Source organism: Myxine glutinosa, chromosome 4, assembly GCF_964187855.1.
Source record: "Myxine glutinosa chromosome 4, kmMyxGlut1.1, whole genome shotgun sequence".
Lineage (NCBI taxonomy): Eukaryota > Metazoa > Chordata > Myxini > Myxiniformes > Myxinidae > Myxine > Myxine glutinosa.
The window spans coordinates 200,694,722-200,715,150 of record NC_136264.1 but is presented as its reverse complement, the minus strand read 5'-3'; the positions used below and the strand labels follow the sequence as shown (position 1 = coordinate 200,715,150).

Below are 20,429 nucleotides of genomic sequence, written 5' to 3'. Positions count from 1 at the left end.
GTTGGTTGGACTTGGAATCTCCATATCATATGCAGCCATGCAGGTTTCAGAAGGTGGAATGGAGGCCTCCCAGTCCCAGGTCTCGAAGTATCCCCCTCCGTAGTTCGTTTGTGGTATAAATGTTCCCACTTCCCAGTGATGATTTGTAGGATACCTATGAGGTTCCTCTTCATCAATCCAATTGCTCCATTTATCCCTGGTACAAATTTCGGATATCCTCACTTCATTCTTGAGGTCTTGATGTTTGGTCAGTTCCTTCAGTTCTGCGTTGTTTAGGCCAAAATCGCTGGGTATGCATCTACCATCTGACAACTTCACAAGGAACATGATCTCACCAATGTTGTCAATAACAACACCAGGTAACCACTTGTAGGTTTGTGTATAATGTATACCAAGTGTATAACTTGTTCTGTAGCTTTACATACCCAAAATAATTTGTCCTACTGTATATATGCTTCACAGTTTCCAAGTGCTTCCCAGGTCGAAAATCCCACAGAAACCAATATAGATGAGTAGGCCATTTATATGGGTCTCTGTTGGAAATCACGGTTTTTATTGGTTTCTACAGGAACCAGTAGAGTTTCCAGTAGAAACTGAACCAGATTCGGTTGAAACCAATAGAAACCATTAAATGTAACTGGTCTGAAACCCATAGAAACCTTAAATTCAACTGGTCCTGGAGAAACCATTAGTCAGCTGGTCTAAAACCCATAGAGAAACCAAAATACTTCAATTATATTTTGTCATAAACAAACGCAAAACACATATTTTATTTTATTTAATTAAATAACACATCATAAACAAGCCATATTTAATTGAGTTGTAGCCATGTTCTTTATAACAGGGTTTCCCTGTAGAGTCTTTGTTGTTTATGTGAATACAAGTTGGTCATGTTGTTCAAGTTATTTACAAAACGGCAGGACATTTATGGCAGTCGATTAACTGGTTCCATAATCTAGAACTGGTCCAATTGACCCATTGGTATTGTCAATCGACATGTGTCCTCTCAGATAGCTCAGATGATAGAGCATGGGTATGGATCACCAGAAGACTTGGGTTCGATTCCTGGTCTGGGCTGGCCATTTTCCCATATGTCGATTGATTATTTACAATCTTGTTCATTTATATATTGGTATTCGATTGGACTCTTAATTACTGGCCACATTGACCTATGGGTATCCTACTGGTTCCAGCTTCACCTACTGGTCCCCATTGACCGACTGCTTTTTATTGGTATTTTCTGCTTGTCCAGTATTTCACTTTCCTTATTGAAACCAGTAAATCCTACTGGTCCAATTTCCTTTCGGATCTGGCCTATTGGTTTTCTAAGGAATTTTTGACCTGGGTTGGAACAATAACTTTCATTGGGTAATGGATGTGCAGCAAAACATTCATTGGGTAATGGATGTGCAGCAAAACATTCATTGGGTTATGGATATGCAGCAAAACATTCATTGGGTAATGGATATGCAGCAAAACATTCATTGGGTAATGGATGTGCAGCAAAACATTCATTGCGTAATGGATGTGCAGAAAAAATTCATTGGGCAATGGATGTGCAGCAAAACATTCATTGGGTAATGGGTGTGCAGCAAAACATTCATTGGGTAATGGATGTGCAGCAAAACATTCATTGGGTAATGGATATGCAGCAAAACATTCATTGGGTAATGGATGTGCAGCAAAACATTCATTGGGTAAGGGATGTGCAGAAAAACATTCATTCGGTAATGGATGTGCAGCAAAACATTCACTAGGGAATGGAAATGCAGCAAAACATTAATTGGGTAATGGATGTGCAGCAACGCATTCATTGGGTAATGGATGTGCAGCAAAACATTCATTGGGTAAGGGATGTGCAGCAAAGCATTCATTGGGTAATGGCTGTGCAGCAAAACATTCATTGGGTAGTGGATGTGCAGCAAAACATTCATTGGGTAATGGAAATGCAGCAAAACATTCATTGGGTAATGGATGTGCAGCAAAACATTCATTGGGTAATGGCTGTGCAGAAAAACATTCGTTGGGCAATGGATGTGCAGCAAAACATTCGTTGGGTAATGTATGTGCAGCAAAACATTCGTTGGGTAATGGAAATGCAGCAAAACATTCATTGTGTAATGGATGTGCAGCAAAACATTCATTGGGTAATGGATGTGCAGTCAAACATTCGTTGGGTAATGGAAATGCAGCAAAACATTCAATGGGTAATGGATGTGCAGCAAAACATTCATTGTGTAATGGATGTGCAGCAAAACATTCATTGGGTAATGGATGTGCAGTCAAACATTCGTTGGGTAATGGAAATGCAGCAAAACATTCATTGGGTAATGGATGTGCAGCAAAACATTCATTGTGTAATTGATGTGCAGCAAAACATTCATTGGGCAATGGCTGTGCAGCAAAACATTCATTGGGTAATGGATGTGCAGCAAAACATTCATTGGGTAATGGATGTGCCGCAAAACATTCATTGGGTAATGGATGTGCAGAAAAACATTCGTTGGGTAATGGATGTGCAGCAAAACATTCGTTGGGTAATGGATGTGCAGCAAAACATTCGTTGGGTAATGGATGTGCAGCAAAATATTCGTTGGGTAATGGATGTGCCGCAAAACATTCATTGGGTAATGGATGTGCAGCAAAACATTCATTGGGTAATGGATGTGCAGCAAAACATTCATTGGGTAATGGATGTGCAGCAAAACATTCATTGGGTAATGGATATGCAGCAAAACATTCATTGGGTAATGGATGTGCAGCAAAACATTCATTGCGTAATGGATGTGCAGAAAAAATTCATTGGGCAATGGATGTGCCGCAAAACATTCATTGGGTAATGGATGTGCAGCAAAACATTCATTGGGTAATGGATGTGCAGCAAAACATTCATTGGGTAATGGATGTGCAGCAAAACATTCATTGGGTAATGGATATGCAGCAAAACATTCATTGGGTAATGGATGTGCAGCAAAACATTCATTGCGTAATGGATGTGCAGAAAAAATTCATTGGGCAATGGATGTGCAGCAAAACATTCATTGGGTAATGGGTGTGCAGCAAAACATTCATTGGGTAATGGATGTGCAGCAAAACATTCATTGGGTAATGAATATGCAGCAAAACATTCATTGGGTAATGGATGTGCAGCAAAACATTCATTGGGTAAGGGATGTGCAGAAAAACATTCATTCGGTAATGGATGTGCAGCAAAACATTCACTAGGGAATGGAAATGCAGCAAAACATTAATTGGGTAATGGATGTGCAGCAACGCATTCATTGGGTAATGGATGTGCAGCAAAACATTCATTGGGTAAGGGATGTGCAGCAAAGCATTCATTGGGTAATGGCTGTGCAGCAAAACATTCATTGGGTAGTGGATGTGCAGCAAAACATTCATTGGGTAATGGAAATGCAGCAAAACATTCATTGGGTAATGGATGTGCAGCAAAACATTCATTGGGTAATGGCTGTGCAGAAAAACATTCGTTGGGCAATGGATGTGCAGCAAAACATTCGTTGGGTAATGGATGTGCAGCAAAACATTCGTTGGGTAATGGAAATGCAGCAAAACATTCATTGTGTAATGGTTGTGCAGCAAAACATTCATTGGGTAATGGATGTGCAGTCAAACATTCGTTGGGTAATGGAAATGCAGCAAAACATTCATTGGGTAATGGATGTGCAGCAAAACATTCATTGTGTAATGGATGTGCAGCAAAACATTCATTGGGTAATGGATGTGCAGTCAAACATTCGTTGGGTAATGGAAATGCAGCAAAACATTCATTGGGTAATGGATGTGCAGCAAAACATTCATGGTGTAATTGGTGTGCAGCAAAACATTCATTGGGCAATGGATGTGCAGCAAAACATTCATTGGGTAATGGATGTGCAGCAAAGCATTCGTTGGGTAATGGAAATGCAGCAAAACATTCATTGGGTAATGGATGTGCCGCAAAACATTCATTGGGTAATGGATGTGCAGCAAAACATTCGTTGGGTAATGGATGTGCAGCAAAACATTCGTTGGGTAATGGATGTGCAGCAAAACATTCGTTGGGTAATGGATGTGCAGCAAAACATTCGTTGGGTAATGGATGTGCAGCAAAACATTCGTTGGGTAATGGAAATGCAGCAAAACATTCGTTGGGTAATGGATGTGCAGCAAAACATTCATTGGGTAATGGAAATGCAGCAAAACATTTATTAGGTAATGGTAATGCAGCAAAACATTCATTGGGTAATGGCAATTCAGCAAAACTTTCGTTGGGTAATGGAAATTCAGCAAAACATTTATTAGGTAATGGATATGCAGCAAAACATTCATTGGGTAATGGATGTGCAGCAAAACATTCGTTGGGTAATGGAAATGCAGCAAAACATTTATTAGGTAATGGATATGCAGCAAAACATTTATTAGGTAATGGATATGCAGCAAAACATTTATTAGGTAATGGATATGCAGCAAAACATTCATTGCGTAATGGAAATGCAGCAAAACATTTATTAGGTAATGGATATGCAGCAAAACATTTATTAGGTAATGGATATGCAGCAAAACATTTATTAGGTAATGGATATGCAGCAAAACATTCATTGCGTAATGGAAATGCAGCAAAACATTTATTAGGTAATGGACATGCAGAAAAACATTCGTTGGGTAATTGAAATGCAGCAAAACATTCGTTGGGTAATGGAAATGCAGCAAAACATTCATTGGGTAATGGAAATGCAGCAAAACATTCATTGGGTAATGGACATGCAGCAAAACATTCGTTGGGTAATTGAAATGCAGCAAAACATTCGTTGGGTAATGGAAATGCAGCAAAACATTCATTGGGTAATGGAAATGCAGCAAAACATTCGTTGGGTAATGGAAATGCAGCAAAACATTTATTAGGTAATGGATATGCAGCAAAACATTCGTTGGGTAATGGAAATGCAGAAAAACATTTATTAGGTAATGGATATGCAGCAAAACATTTATTAGGTAATGGATATGCAGCAAAACATATATTAGGTAATGGATATGCAGCAAAACATTCATTGGGTAATGGAAATGCAGCAAAACATTCGTTGGGTAATGGAAATGCAGCAAAACATTTATTAGGTTATGGATGTGCAGCAAAACATTTATTAGGTAATGCAAATACAGCAAAACATTCGTTGGGTAATGGAAATGCAGCAAAACATTTATTAGGTAATGGATATGCAGCAAAACATTTATTAGGTTGAAGTGCGGTGCTATGCGCACGACTTGTTTTGCCAATAAGGGAAGCAACAACGTACGTAACCAAAAGCGTCTTTATTTGAAAGCTCAAACTATAGCACTGCCGTGCTCGGGGCTGTGAGCCCCGTGTATATCTCGAGGCCACGCCTACCCCTCGGGCGTGGCCGAAACCCTCTTGGTGCGCGGAATGATGTCATCGCGCCAGCGAGCCATCGTGTCCGCCACACGCGCCCCCCCCGAATTCCCGCGCACCTGAAGGGTCAGTCTGCGGGGCAGAAGGATGACCCGGCCGAAGCGCCATCTGGTGGCTGGCGGCGTCTGGGATGCTGGGATGCCACCGGCTGCCCCTGGGATGGGTGCGGGACCGGGGGGCGGCGTGCCGGCAGGGTTGGGCGGTGCCGGGAGGCGGCCCCGACACGGGGGCTGAGCCACTGGCGGGGGGTGGTCCACGTCGAGGTGGGCCGGTTTGAGGCGGTCCACGGAAACGCGGTCAGGAGTACCGCCGATGTCCAGGGTGAAGTGCTTCGCTCCGGTCTCCAGCACGCGGAAGGGCCCGTCGTACGGGGGCCGCAGCGGTGTCCGGTGGGCGTCGTGTCGGACGAACATGTACTCCGCCGTGCGAAGCTCCGGGGCGACGTGCGTTGGCGGGCGCCCGTGGTGCGCCGTCGGCACCGGGGCGAACCTCTGGGCGGTCTCCTGCAGCGAGGAGCGCTGCTACGCCGCGGACCATGGTTCCGTGGAGTCGGGGAGGAACTCGCCTGGCACCTACAGCGGTTGTCCGAAGACCAACTCCGCCGCGGATGCGCGCAGGTCATCCTTGGGCGCTGTCCGGAGGCCCAGCAGGACCCAGGGGAGCCTGTCGACCCAGCCGCCGTCGCGGAGGGTGGCCCGGAGCGCGGCCTTCAAGGAGCGGTGGAAACGCTCGCACAGCCCGTTGGCCTGGGGGTGATAGGCCGTGGTACGGTGCAGCTGGACACCGAGCCCCCGCGCGACCGCCCGCCAGAGCTCTGAGGTGAACTGGGGGCCGCGGTCGGACAAGATGTCCGAGGGGGCGCCGAACCGGGCAACCCAGGTGGTGAAGAACGCCTGCGCGACGTCCGCCGCCATCGTCGCCGCCAAAGGCACGGTCTCCGGCCACCGGGTGGTGCGGTCCACCATGGTGAGGACGTGGGTGAAACCTTGCGAGGGGGCCAGAGGTCCCACCAAGTCCACGTGAACGTGGTCGAACCGACGTTCGGGCACCGTAAACGGGGCCAACGGGGCCTGGGTGTGGCGGTGCACCTTCGCGCGCTGGCACGCGAGGCACGTCCTGGTCCAATCGCGGACGACCTTCCGGAGGCCATGCCAGACGAACTTGTCGGCGACCAGCCTCTGGGAGGCCTTCGTGCCCGGGTGGGACAGGCCGTGGATGGCGTCAAAAACCCGGCGCTGCCAGCCCGCGGGCACGATGGGGCGAGGCCGCCCGAGGGAGGCGTCGCACAAGAGGGCCGTGCCCGCGCCGTCGAACGGCACCTCAGTGACGCGGAGGCCCGTGACGGCGGTCCGCAAGGCCTGGACGTCGGGGTCGGCGGTCTGGTCCGCCGCCATCCGGGCATAGTCGATGCCGAGGTGGACCGCGTGGGCGACGGACGGGGAAAGGCAATCCGCCACCGGGTTGTCCTTCCCCGCGACGTGCCGGATGTCCGTTGTGTACTCGGACACGGCCGAGAGGTGACGCTGCTGCCGGGCCGACCACGGCTCAGCGACCTTGGCCATCGCGAAGACCAGGGGCTTGACGTCGACGAAGGCCGTGAACGAACGGCCCTCGAGCAGATGGCGAAAGTGCCTGACCGCCAGGTGAAGCCCGAGCAACTCGCGGTCGAAGGTACTGTACCGGCGTTCGTGCGGGCGAAGCTGCCGGCTGAAAAACGCCAGCGGTTGCCAAGCTCCACGCACCCATTGCTCGTGCACCGCGCCCACCGCGTAGTCCGACGCGTCGGTGGTGAGGGCGATTGGTGCATCGGGCGCCGGGTGCGCGAGCATGGTGGCGTTAACCAAGGCGAGCTTTAGCGCCCGCGAACGCCGCGTCCATCTGCTCGGTCCAAACAACGTCACCCTTGCCCGGCTTCCCCCGGAGGGCCTCGTGCACGGGGCGCAGGACCTGGGCGACGCGGGGCAGGAACCGATGGTAAAAGTTCACCATGCCCAGGAACTCCTGGAGCCCCCTGATCGTGCGGGGGCGCGGAAACCCCTTGACCGCCTCCACCTTTGCTGGTAAGGGGATGGCCCCGTGCCTGGTGACGCGGTGCCCCAAAAAGTCGACCTCGGCGACGCCGAACCGGCACTTGGCGGGGTTCACGATCAGGCCATGCTGGCCCAGGCGTTCGAAGAGCGTGCGGAGATGGTGGAGGTGCTTTTCACGGGACGCGCTTGCGACGAGGATGTCGTCCAGGTAGACATAGACGAAATCCAGGTCGCGCAAGACGCTGTCCATCAGACGTTGGAACGCCTGAGCCGCATTCTTCAAACCGAAGGGCATCCGAAGGAACTTGAAGAGGCCGAATGGCGTAATGACGGCCGTCTTCGGGATGTCCTCCGGCCTGACGGGGACCTGGTGGTAGCCGCGTATGAGGTCCACCTTAGAAAAGCAGGACATTTTCGCCAACTGGGTGGAAAAGTCTTGGATGTGAGGGACCGGGTAACGGTCGGGGGTGGTGGCATCGTTGAGGCGGCGGTAATCTGCGCACGGCCGCCATCCCCCGCCAGGCTTCGGCATGATGTGTAGCGGCGACGCCCAAGCACTCTTGGAGCACCGTACGATGCCCAGCCGCTCCAGCGTAGCGAACTCCGCTCTCGCCACCGCGAGCTTCGTCGGTTCGAGGCGGCGGGCCCGGGCGTAGACCGGTGGCCCGACGGTGGGTATGTGATGTTCCACACCGTGCTTTACGGCCACCGACGAGAAGGTGGGCCGCGTGAGGGCCGGGAAACTGGCGAGGAGGCGGGTGAACTCGTCCGCTGCCGGAAGCGTACAAACCAACCTCGCCGGGACCGAACCGCTCAGCAAGCCGCTTGGCAAGACGCTCGGTGAGCCGCTCAGTGAGCCGCTCAACGAGCTGCTCAGCGCGCAAGCAAGCGAGCTGAACGTTTCGGCCTGGACGAGACGTCTGTGCTTTACGTCCACCAACAACCCGTTTGCACAGAGGAAGTCCGCACCGAACAATGCCATGGGCACTCCGGCAGTTATGAACGACCACTTCAAGCATTGCCCTCTGAACCGCAGGGAGAGGCAGCGCTTCCCGAATGTGCGTATGGGTGTTCCATTGGCTGCAAGCAACGCGGGGCCCCGGCCCGCGGTTCGCTTGTCGGACGTAGAGGCAGGGATAACGCTCACCTGTGCACCTATGTCGCATAGGAAGCGGCGCCCGGACAAGGTGTCCGTTATAAAAAGAAGGCTGCCGGAAAGGCCGACGCTCAAAGCCGCTATCGAGCGTCGGCCCAGGCGTTTCCCGACTTGCCAAACGAGCACGGTGGGCAACACTTCTTTGCCTTGTGGCCGAACCTGGCGTGGAAATGGCACCAGGCTTGTGGCGGGTGTGGCGGAGGCCGCGGCTTTCGCGGTGGTGGTGGGCGGGGCGTGGCGGCGGCCACGAGGTGTGCATCAGCCTCGGGATCCACGAGGTGTGCAGCAGCATCAGCATCAGCCCCGGGATCCGCGACGGCCGCACCTAAACTTGTCGGCCTCGACGGCCAGCGCGCGGGGTTCCTTTATTTTGGAACCGGCCAACGCGAGGCGTACCTGGGCCGGGAGCTGGCGGAGAAAGAGCGCCCGGAATAAAAAAAAATCCGGTGCTTTGTCCCCCAGTAGCGACAACATGTAGTCCATTCGGACCGATGGTCGCGTGTCGCCGAGTTCGGGAATGTCCAGGAGACGGTCGGCCCGTTCGTCCTCTGTGAGGCCGAACGTGGCGATGAGGCGATGCTTGAGCGCCTCGTACCTGTGGTCGGCCGGTGGGTTCCGCAGGACGGACACGACTCGGGTGGCTGTGCCGGGCCGGAGGGCGGCGATGGCGTGGAAATAGCGCGTCTCGTCCGCCGTTATGCCTCGAGGCTGGAACTGGGCCTCGGCCTGCATGAACCATACCTCGGCCTGAGCCTCCCAAAACTCAGGGAGTTTCACCGCTACCGCATTGCGACTTGTCATGGCGCGTTCTGTTGGTCAGCGCCGGCTGAACCAGTCGGAGGTCACCAGTGAAGTGCGGTGCTATGCGCACGACTTGTTTTGCCAATAAGGGAAGCAACAACGTACGTAACCAAAAGCGTCTTTATTTGAAAGCTCAAACTATAGCACCGCCGTGCTCGGGGCTGTGAGCCCCGTGTATATCCCGAGGCCACGCCTACCCCTCGGGCGTGGCCGACACCCTCTTGGTGCGCGGAATGATGTCATCGCGCCAGCGAGCCATCGTGTCCGCCACAAGGTTATGGATATGCAGCAAAACATTTATTAGGTAATGGATATGCAGCAAAACATTTATTAGGTAATGGATATGCAGCAAAACATTTATTGGGTAATGGGAATGCAGCAAAACATTTATTGGGTAATGGAAATGCAGCAAAACATTTATTAGGTTATGGATATGCAGCAAAACATTTATTAGGTAATGGATATGCAGCAAAACATTTATTAGGTAATGGAAATGCAGCAAAACATTCGTTGGGTAATGGAAATGCAGCAAAACATTCATTGGGTAATGGAAATGCAGGTTATGTTATGCAGGTTACATGCAGGTTACATTACATTAATGTTACATTACATGCAGGTTACATTACATGCAGGTTATATTACATTAATGCAGGTTACATTTATTAGGTTATGGATATGCAGCAAAACATTTATTATGTAATGCAAATGCAGCAAAACATTCGTTGGGTAATGGAAATGCAGCAAAACATTCGTTGGGTAATGGAAATGCAGCAAAACATTCGTCGGGTAATGGAAATGCAGCAAAACATTCGTCGGGTAATGGAAATGCAGCAAAACATTCGTTGGGTAATGGAAATGCAGCAAAACATTTATGAGGTAATGGATATGCAGCAAAACATTTATTAGGTTATGGATATGCAGCAAAACATTTATTAGGTAATGGATATGCAGCAAAACATTTATTAGGTAATGGATATGCAGCAAAACATTTATTAGGTAATGGAAATGCAGCAAAACATTTATTGGGTAATGGATATGCAGCAAAACATTTATGAGGTAATGGATATGCAGCAAAACATTTATTAGGTTATGGATATGCAGCAAAACATTTATTAGGTAATGGATATGCAGCAAAACATTTATTAGGTAATGGATATGCAGCAAAACATTTATTAGGTAATGGAAATGCAGCAAAACATTTATTGGGTAATGGAAATGCAGCAAAACATTTATTAGGTAATGGAAATGCAGCAAAACATTTATTAGGTGATGGATATGCAGCAAAACATTTATTAGGTAATGGAAATGCAGCAAAACATTTATTAGGTTATGGAAATGCAGCAAAACATTCGTTGGGTAATGGAAATGCAGCAAAACATTCGTTGGGTAATGGAATTGCAGCAAAACATTTATTAGGTTATGGAAATGCAGCAAAACATTTATTAGGTTATGGAAATGCAGCAAAACATTCGTTGGGTAATGGAAATGCAGCAAAACATTCGTTGGGTAATGGAATTGCAGCAAAACATTTATTAGGTTATGGAAATGCAGCAAAACATTTATTAGGTAATGCAAATGCAGCAAAACATTCGTTGGGTAATGGAAATGCAGCAAAACATTCGTTGGGTAATGGATATGCAGCAAAACATTTATTAGGTTATGGAAATGCAGCAAAACATTTATTAGGTTATGGAAATGCAGCAAAACATTCGTTGGGTAATGGAATTGCAGCAAAACATTTATTAGGTTATGGAAATGCAGCAAAACATTTATTAGGTTATGGAAATGCAGCAAAACATTTATTAGGTTATGGAAATGCAGCAAAACATTCGTTGGGTAATGGAAATGCAGGTTATGCATTTCATAATTCTTGAGTGCCAGTTGTACACAAGCAAAGTGCCAGTTGCCTGTATGAGCCTTTCAGCTGGTGTATCCGAGCGTGCACAGATGAAGCAATTGAGCACAGGTGGAGTAACGTCTTCATCCATATTGCTAGACTCCATGTCCTGCAAAGTAGAAAATGAGATATATTTAGAAATTCTTTTTCCACAAAGGAGTGTCTGTGGTGAAATATAAATGTTAACAATCAACTCAGAATCATGAAAAACCCTTATTTGACCCCTCATAAGTTACTTAAGGGCCGATTAAAAAAAATAAAAATTCTCGAAAATAATTTTTCGGTACCCGAATTCAACAGCTTTTTTTCTGGGTTTCCCACGGGAGTTGAACTTCAACATTTTAACACATGTTATTACACACCTTTACAAACATATTGGTGAAGAAATTTTTTGGTAACAATTTAGTTAACAGATTTGTGAAATATCTCATAAAATGCCCTTACTAATATTGAAGTATGGATGGACTGAAGGAAAAGATGAACAAGTGGAAGGAATGTATGGAGACAAAAGGTCTGAAGGTGAATATCGGAAAGACGAAGGTGATGGCAAGTGGCAAAGCATGTGGTGAGGTGGAAAGAACTGGGAAGTGGCCCTGTGCTGTGTGCAGGAAGGGTGTCGGAGTGAACTCCATTCAATGTACAATGTGCGCTGAGTGGGTTCATCAAAAATGTAGTGGTCTGAGAGGGTCATTAACCAGTGTGGCAGCTACATTCAAGTGTAAGGTGTGCACAGAGGGAGCTGCAGATGGAGGAAATGTTGAGTTGGATCTTGGAGACGGCGTGAAGCTGGAAGGTGTGAAAACATTTTGCTACCTAGGAGACATGCTGAAAGGAGAAGGTGGATCAGACTCAGCAACGGTTGCTGGAGTGAGATGTGCATGGAAGAAGTTTCGGGAACTGAGTGGCGTGCTGATGATGAGGGGAGTGTCGTTGAAGCTGAAGGGAAAGGTGTATGCTGCATGTGTGAGAAGTGTTATGATTTATGGGAGCAAGACATGGGTAATGAACGTAGAGCAGCAACAAAGGCTGGAAAGGGTGGAAATGCGAATGGTTCGGTGGATGTGCGGAGTATCGTTGAGAGAGAGGAAGACAAATGATGAATTGTGAAAGATGATGGGAATAGAGCCTGTGATTGATGCTGTGAAGAGAAACAGGTTGAGATGGTTTGGTCATGTGTTGAGGAAGGATGAAAGTGACTGTTTGAGAAGAGTGATGGAAATGAATGTAGAAGGAAGTAGAGGACGGGGAAGACCGAGAAAGACTTGGCTAAAGATGGTGGAAGAAGAAATGCGGGCAAGGGGGTTAACAAGGGGAGATGCAGAAAATATGGCAAAATGGAGAAGATTGTCATGGGGACCGCAAGGCTAACCCCCGTTCTCGCAGGGAAAATGGCCTTAAAATGCATGTTGTTGTTTGTTGTGTATTGAACTGAAACTTGGTACATGGCTTTATTATGATAATGAAATGGAAATCCAAATACTGAATTGGAGTCATCAGAAGGAACCTGAAAAAGAAAGATCAATGGAGTCATCAGGAGGAGCCTGGATAGGATTTGGGTCTCAGCCGCTACTCCTCTACCCTCAAACCCATCTAAGCACAGCCAGGTGAGCCTCCCCAAAAAAATACATTTCTGCAAGAATTCACTTCTCCTAAGACAGATAGATAAAGAAAGAGAGAAATAAAGAAAAAACAATAATTAGAATGAATAAAGAGAAATATGAAAAAGTAGAAAGAAATGTTAAATGCAACAAAGATGTTGGAAGAACCCAGATAGATAGATTTCAGCAGTTCTTCTTCCTCAGGCAAAAACGTAGCAACAGTTACAAGCTGCCAGAGGTCCATCAGTGGGGAAGCAGAATCCACACAGCATCAGGATATGGTACAATCGTAATGAAACGGAAAACCAAATACTGCATTGGAGTCATCAGAAGGAACCAGAAGAAGTAAAGAGCAAAGATGGAGTCATCAGGAGGAACCAGAAGAAGTAAAGAGCAAAGATGGAGTCATCATGAGGAACCAGAAGAAGTAAAGAGCAAAGATGGAGTCATCAGGAGGAACCAGAAGAAGTAAAGAGCAAAGATGGAGTCATCAGGAGGAACCAGAAGAAGTAAAGAGCAAAGATGGAATCATCAGGAGGAACCTGGATAGGATTCGGGTTTCAGCCGCTACTCCTCTACCCTCAAACAAGAAACTGCAACTTATTCTGTATCTTTGCATACCTAAACCGATTTGTCCTACTCTATATGGCTCACAATTGCTGAGTACTTGGAACAAGAAAATTCATTGGGACCGGTAGTGGACATGATGTATTGCAAAGCAATTCCTCCTCTTGTGTAAGTAGTAGTAATGATTGAAGAACTTCATATCTTGTGGAATTTTTTGGTGCTTGTTTGAAACTTGCCAAAGAGCGCAGAACAAGCACGAGTATAAAAATTATTTAAATAACTCTCGAGGAGTCAGCGAACAATTATTCAACAGTGTTAAGGCCAACTTTAGAGTGTCTTTGTTTTTAAAACTTTAACAGAGAGATTTCAATTGATTCCAGTTTTTATGCCTCCGCCGACAAAGTCGCCGGAGGCATTATGTTTTCGGGTTGTCCGTCTGTCCGTACGGGCTAAACCTAGTTTTTCTCAGCAAACATATGTCCGATTGAGACGAAACATTCAGGGTAGGAGTGACACCCATGCAGAATGTTTGTATGGTAATTGTGACATCATAGGTCACGTGGTATGGCAGCCATCTTGGATTAAAAGCAAATACTTTAAAAATTATTTCTCGGAAACCGTTGAATGGAAAAACTTTAAACTTGGCACATTGTCAAGTACTCCCAATGGGGGAACAAAAGCATGATAATGATGACATCATAGATGAAGTGGTATACCAGCCAAAAATGTGTTAATCGAATTCCTTATCCTAAAAATCTGAAATTGCATGCACATGATCTATGACCCATTTGTTTTGAAATATTAAATTTATGACATCATAGCTCACATGGTTTGGCAGCCATATTGGGTTGAAGGAAAATATGAAATAATTATATCTCTGAAACCGCTCACCCTATCAATGCGAAATTTTACAAATATCAACTAACAGCACTGTTGCATATAGTTTGAAAATGATGATGTCATAGGTCACGTGGTTTTGCAGCCATCTTGGATAGAAAAACGAATCTTATCCGATCACACGAAACTTCAAAAACGTGATCCCCTACCCATACATATGCAGAGTGATGGCATCTACCCGTTGTGGGACTATGCGGAGTCATATTGGCGACATAGTCGCATTGTTCTAGTTTTCTGTGTTCATCAATTTTATTGCTGAAATACTTCGCTTTGGCTTTCCTAATGTCTCTTTGAACTTTGTTCCAAGCTTTGCAAAAACTACGATAAAGCTCAATGTCAGCTCTTTAAAATATTATTTTTTAGCAGTTGAACCCTTTTGGGCCTTTTTGGTGACTATCCGCTGTTCCTTTTGGTATTTTTTTCTTTTGGAGATTTCACGTTAGTACTTTTGCGTGTCCATGGTCAGCAAAGATGTCAGAGCCAATAATATACAGACTTGGCATTTAATGTGGAATTTTTTATTTTTTTTTGACTTGGGTTTACTTTCTTAACTCAGTATATCAATCTGGTGTTTCTTTTACACTTTGGTGATTTATTTGTTAAAAGAACCATGTATGTCACTGATTGTCTGTCGCAGCAAGAAGTCACAACAGAATTATATAACAGCTGGCGTGGCAAAATGTACGGACAGGTGCATTTGACGATTGGCTTCACAGTCGGGTATACAAGGGTTGTTGCATTGTTTATTAGTGAAAAGCAACTGCTGCACGTCTCCAAAAGTTATTGCCGCTTCCTCTGGAGATGGTCCGTCACCTCGACAATGCTGTTTGTCATGGAGTGGTGGCTTTACGAAATTACGGCATGAAAGAGGGTGCTATTGCTTGGCAGTGTGTCAGGTGTCAAAGATCCTGAAACGAAATGCTCAGAGGGGTGTCCCTACTCCAATACCGAGGCCAGGACGTCCCCGCAGACCCACAAGGAGGGATGATCGCCAGCTGCACCGGTTAGTCCGCAATGGCCGTACCAAGTCAGCTAATCGGCTGAGGGCTGAGTGGCAGCAACTGACAAATGTGCCTGTATCCAGAAGGCTAGTCAACCAACGACTGGTTCAAGCAGGCTATCGTGCCAGGCGTCCCCTGAGAAAGCCATGCCTGACCAGGCAACACCGCCATCGCCGATTGCAGTGGGCCAGAGAGCACCGTCAATGGCAGCCAGGACACTGGAATCACGTGATCTTCAGTGACGAGTCTAGATTTCTGGTCTATCGTCAAGATGGCCGCGTCCGAGGGCGCAGACAAGTGCATGAAGCCTACAACAAAGATTGTATAGTGCCAAGAGTCCAAGCTGGAGGTGGTGGGGTGACCGTTTTGGCTGCTTTTCATGCAGGGGGCAAAACTGACCTGGTTGTTCTGAATGGAAACCTGAACCAGTTCAAGTACAGGGCCATTCTGGAAGAAACATTGCTTCCATTTGCTCGTGCAGCCTTTCGAGGAAACTTTGTCTTCCAAGATGACAATGCACGGCCTCATCGTGCTCGCATGATCCAACACTTTCTTGCTGACCGTGGTGTAGAGCATATGGAGTGGCCTGCCATGTCCCCGGATATGAATCCGATAGAGAACTTGTGGGCAGAATTAACGCGTCAAATCGACCACTTGGACCAGCAGCCGACCTCCGTGCGTGAATTGCAGCAGGCTATTGTCACTGCATGGCAAGCAATTCCTGTCCAAACCTTGGCAAAACTCGTGAACAGCATGCCTCAACGTGTACGTGCTCTCCTGAATGCTTGTGGGGGTTACACGACGTACTGAACTGTAATTTTACTGTCCGTAATCCCAGTCGTAATTTAACTTTTGTTTTTGTTTAAAAAATGTTTGGCTAATGTGCAAAATAAAGAGATACTTCTGGAAAACGTACAGAAGTTTAACACAGTTGTTACGTGGTCCCCTCGGTGACTACCTGGTCTCGGTGACCCCCGGACCGTGAGAGGACCTTCGCCAGCAAGTAGGATGATATATATGAGCTTTCGTAACGCAACCCATATGAATTCCGGTCAAGAAGAAACCCCACACCAAGGATCCGGAATAATCAATAATATATTCCCTGAGCAATCAACAACCATCAACAATGCACAATCAATATTACAAAGATGCAAACTCATCTACACTAACTCTAAGATGGCCATCTTATATATTCCTCACGTGAGCCCCACTCCTGACTCCCTCCATGGTCAATGTCTCTCACAATGTCTCTCGTCTCCGCACACGGGCGGTTGAACGAACCCCGGGCGGACGTGCTCCAAACGCGCCGTCTCGTACCGGGGACAGCTGCTGCAGCGCCCCTCCTTGCCAAGCAACGGGGCAAAATCCAGCGCGGCTTCCAACGCGCGCGAGGCCCCAAAGTGCGACCCGTACGCGTCCTTGTAGACGGGGCAAACCAAGCGCGGGTTGCAACGCGTGCGAGGCTCGACGTGCGAACCGTACGCGTCCTTGTAGACGGGGCAAACCAAGCGCGGTTTGCAACGCGTGCGAGGCTCAACGTGCGACCGCTTGGTTCCGTGCACGAACTCACGGGGACTTGACGTGTCAAAAGGTAGTTACGCGTCCAGGTAACTCCTCTCGCCAAACGGGTTTCGGAACGCCTCTGTTTTCCACGCAGCGCGAGGTCGATTCCACCTTTTGTCGTCGCGGGGCGAGGAAGATCAAGAAGAAGACTCGTCCTGTTCCCTCATGTCTTTTCTTCTTTTCTTTTCGGTCACTTCCGTTTCCGGCCACTTCCGTTTCCGGCCACTCCCTCCGAAGGGCTCCTGACCCTCCAACCACAACAACTTAATATACTCCACACGGATAAGCAAAGACCTGAATGGTAATTCCCATACCTTCACATAAATATGTAACACTCCCCCCCTTCAAGAAAGAAAGTTTGAACCCAGCGAAACTTTCTTCGCCGGCCAATTTGGAGAAACAAACCAGATAACTCAACCCCTCCAGATTACTCCCTCTGGACTAAGTACCAACAACGACATTGTCCCTGCCAAATCAAACTCCATCTCATGACCCTCTGACTTTGACCGTGAGTTTCTTGGGAATGAAGGTTAAGGGGTTGATCAAAGATCCAAAGTTAAGCAACTCGATAACACTTTTTCCGGGAGGCCAAGCCGAGTATTCACTACATGGATGCCTTTAGGAACGCGGAGTTCACGGTTAGTCCGTGCAGGAAAGTTCTCTACAGGGGCGCCTTGAGGAACGTGGAGTTCACGGTTAGTCTGTGCATGAAAGTTCACTACATGGACGCCTTTAGGAACGGCGTTCACGGTTAATTCGTGTAGGAATCTTGGCTCGGCGGCTCCGCCGCCTTCAGTGCTTCAACTTCTCAGAACTTCCCTAATAATTAGGGTGGGACCACTGGTCCCTGTAGTCCCATGAATAGCGGTCTCCTTCTCGGCCCCTACTTTGCCAATCCTTCCTTCGGGAGCGGCCGTAACTCAGGGAGCCTCCATAATAATTTTGATTGCGGCCCCCACCAAAACTACCGCCCAGTTGTCCTCTCCTGTAGACCTCTCGACGCCTACGAAATGCCTTCCCTACTGTTATGGTCCGACCCTCCAAATCCTTGCCATTCCAATTCTTCTCTGCCTCTCTGGCGTCTTTTGTGCTGGCAAACGTGACAAAGCCGAACCCTCTTGACTGTTGCGTTTCCCAGTCTCTTACCACCCGCACTTCCACCAGCGGCCCATATCTGTTGAAGACAGAGGTCAGAATTTCTTCCTCTGTTTTGAAGTTCAGTCCCCCTACAAACAACTTGGCACTTTTGTCGCCATCCCGAGCTGGTGTGGTGTTATTCTCCCTGCTGGGCTCTTTACCAACCCTCAGGTTACCATAAACTTGACCCCCGGCCAAATCATTCCCGATAACCACAGATACACCCTCTACAGGAAGCGTGGCTTGTAAACCGACGGTGACCGGTCCTGACACCAAATCGGACTCCAACTGGATGACCTGAAGGGGAGCACTAACACCACCCCCGATCCCCTGTAAACGAACACTATCCCCCGTTGCCGTCTCCTCGGACCATGGCAAAATGCCTTCAAGCATTAAAGATTGATGGGCCCCTGTGTCCCTCAATATCCTAACCGGTCTCCGGTTAGTCGAGGCTCCATCCAGTGACACAAACCCCTCTGAAATAAATGGTTGGTAACCCTTTCGATGGCGATTTCTTACGCTAGCCATCGCATTCGGAGTTGTAATAGTCGGACTCCGCTCTGGGTTGTCCCTTTTCATGAGGTAACAACTGGACATCAAGTGTCCAGGTTTCTTGCAAAACGCGCAAGTAGGTCCGGAGGAAAAACTCGGGGTCTGCCTCGGGCCCCCCGAACTATAAGTTTGTCTTGGGCCCGCATCCCTCTGATTTCGAACCGGTGGGGTATCATAGTTGTCCCCATAATCATCTCGAGGCCGCCGCCATGTATGGTCGTTCTCCGCACCTGCTGTTCCCCACCTCCCCTGCGGAGATCTAGGCGAGGAGTTAGGTTCGTGGACCCCTATTCGGTGGGTTAAGGCATAATCATCTGCCATGGTGGCTGCGTCCCACAACTTTGGTACCTTCTTTTCCTGCAGGTACACTTTGATGTCCTCGTGGACACACTGCTGGAATTCCTCCACCAGGATCAAGTCCCGCAATGCCTCGAAGTCTTTCCCGACTCCTTTTGACTCACACCACCGATCAAACATGTTTTCTTTCACTCTGGCAAACTCCACATGGGTCTCACTCTCCCTCTTCCTGGCATTCCTGAATTTTTGCCTGTAAGCTTCCGGAACCAACTCATAGGCCTTGAGGATGTGCTTCTTCAGTACCTCATAATCTGCACATTGGTCCATTGGTAGCGCCGAATAAATTTCCTGAGCTTTCCCCACCAGCACACTTTGCACGAGTATGGTCCATGCCTCCTCCGGCCAGTTTAATTGTCGAGCCACTTTCTCAAAGTGTGGAAAAAATTTCGCGACTTCTTTTTCACTGAACGGTGGAACCAGCCTCACATGTCTGCCCACATCCCAGGTTTTCTGGTTAGGCGTCGACCCCGTCAGCAAGGGTGGTGCCTCTCCCCGTTCTCTCATTAACTCCAGCTCCTTGAATTTGATTTCTTGCTGAAGCTCCATGTCACGTTCCTTTAATTCCCTTTCCGCTTTTCTCTCCTCTGCTTCGAGGTCCCTTGCAGCTCTCCTCTCCTCTGCTTTTCTCCCTTCTAACCTTTCCTGGAGTTCTCGTTCCACTCTCCTTTCCTCCGCTTGTTTCTCTTCCCTCCTCTCTTCTGCTTTCCTTTCTTCTTCTGCTCTTTCCTTTTCTGCTTTCCTTCCTTCTTCTGCTCTTTCCTTTTCTGCTTTCCTTTCTTCTTCTGCTCTTTCCTTTTCTGCTTTCCTTTCTTCTTCTGCTCTTTCCTTTTCTGCTTTCCTTTCTTCTTCTGCTAACCTTTCCTGGAGTTCTCGTTCCACTCTCCTTTCCTCTGCTTGTTTCTCTTCTCTCCTCTCTTCTGCTTTCCTTTCTTCTTCTTTAATCCGTTCCTGGCTCCGTAACTGCAACTCCAGTTTCCGGAGCTCAACGTCTTCTGGTTCTTCGGGTAGCCACTCCCAGGCTAACTCGTCCCATGTTCCTAATCCCACCATAGATTGTATCACCGTGGCCTGCAACTCTGCCTTCCTCAAATTAGTTCGGACCTCCAAGTTAAAATGTTTGGCCAATTTCAAGAGGTCCGACTTTAGCAACGCTCGGAACTGTGCCTCACTCGGTGTTACCCCAAAGTTCTGTGCCACAAACGCCATGGTGCCTATCGTTAACACCTGTTAACCTTCACCCAAGATTTTACCCCAATTTCTCAACAAAAAAAATTTACCAATTAATAATTAATTAATAAATTTTAATTACTTAAAATTATTATTTTATTACTTTATACAATTTTAAATCCCGGACGAGCCCCCAATTCTGTTACGTGGTCCCCTCGGTGACTACCTGGTCTCGGTGACCCCCGGACCGTGAGAGGACCTTCGCCAGCAAGTAGGAT

At 47.8% G+C, this 20,429-nt stretch overlaps 1 long non-coding RNA gene across 1 annotated transcript in view; it reads left to right on the top strand.

Moving 5' to 3' along the window:
• The first annotated feature begins 141 nt into the window (after positions 1 to 141).
• Positions 142 to 20,429, top strand: part of LOC144891571 (uncharacterized) — a 33,941-nt gene continuing 13,653 nt past the window's right edge. Inside the window, exon 1 of the long non-coding RNA XR_013623005.1 lies at positions 142 to 359. This is a non-coding gene — a long non-coding RNA (uncharacterized LOC144891571). The remainder of the gene's footprint in view (positions 360 to 20,429) is intronic.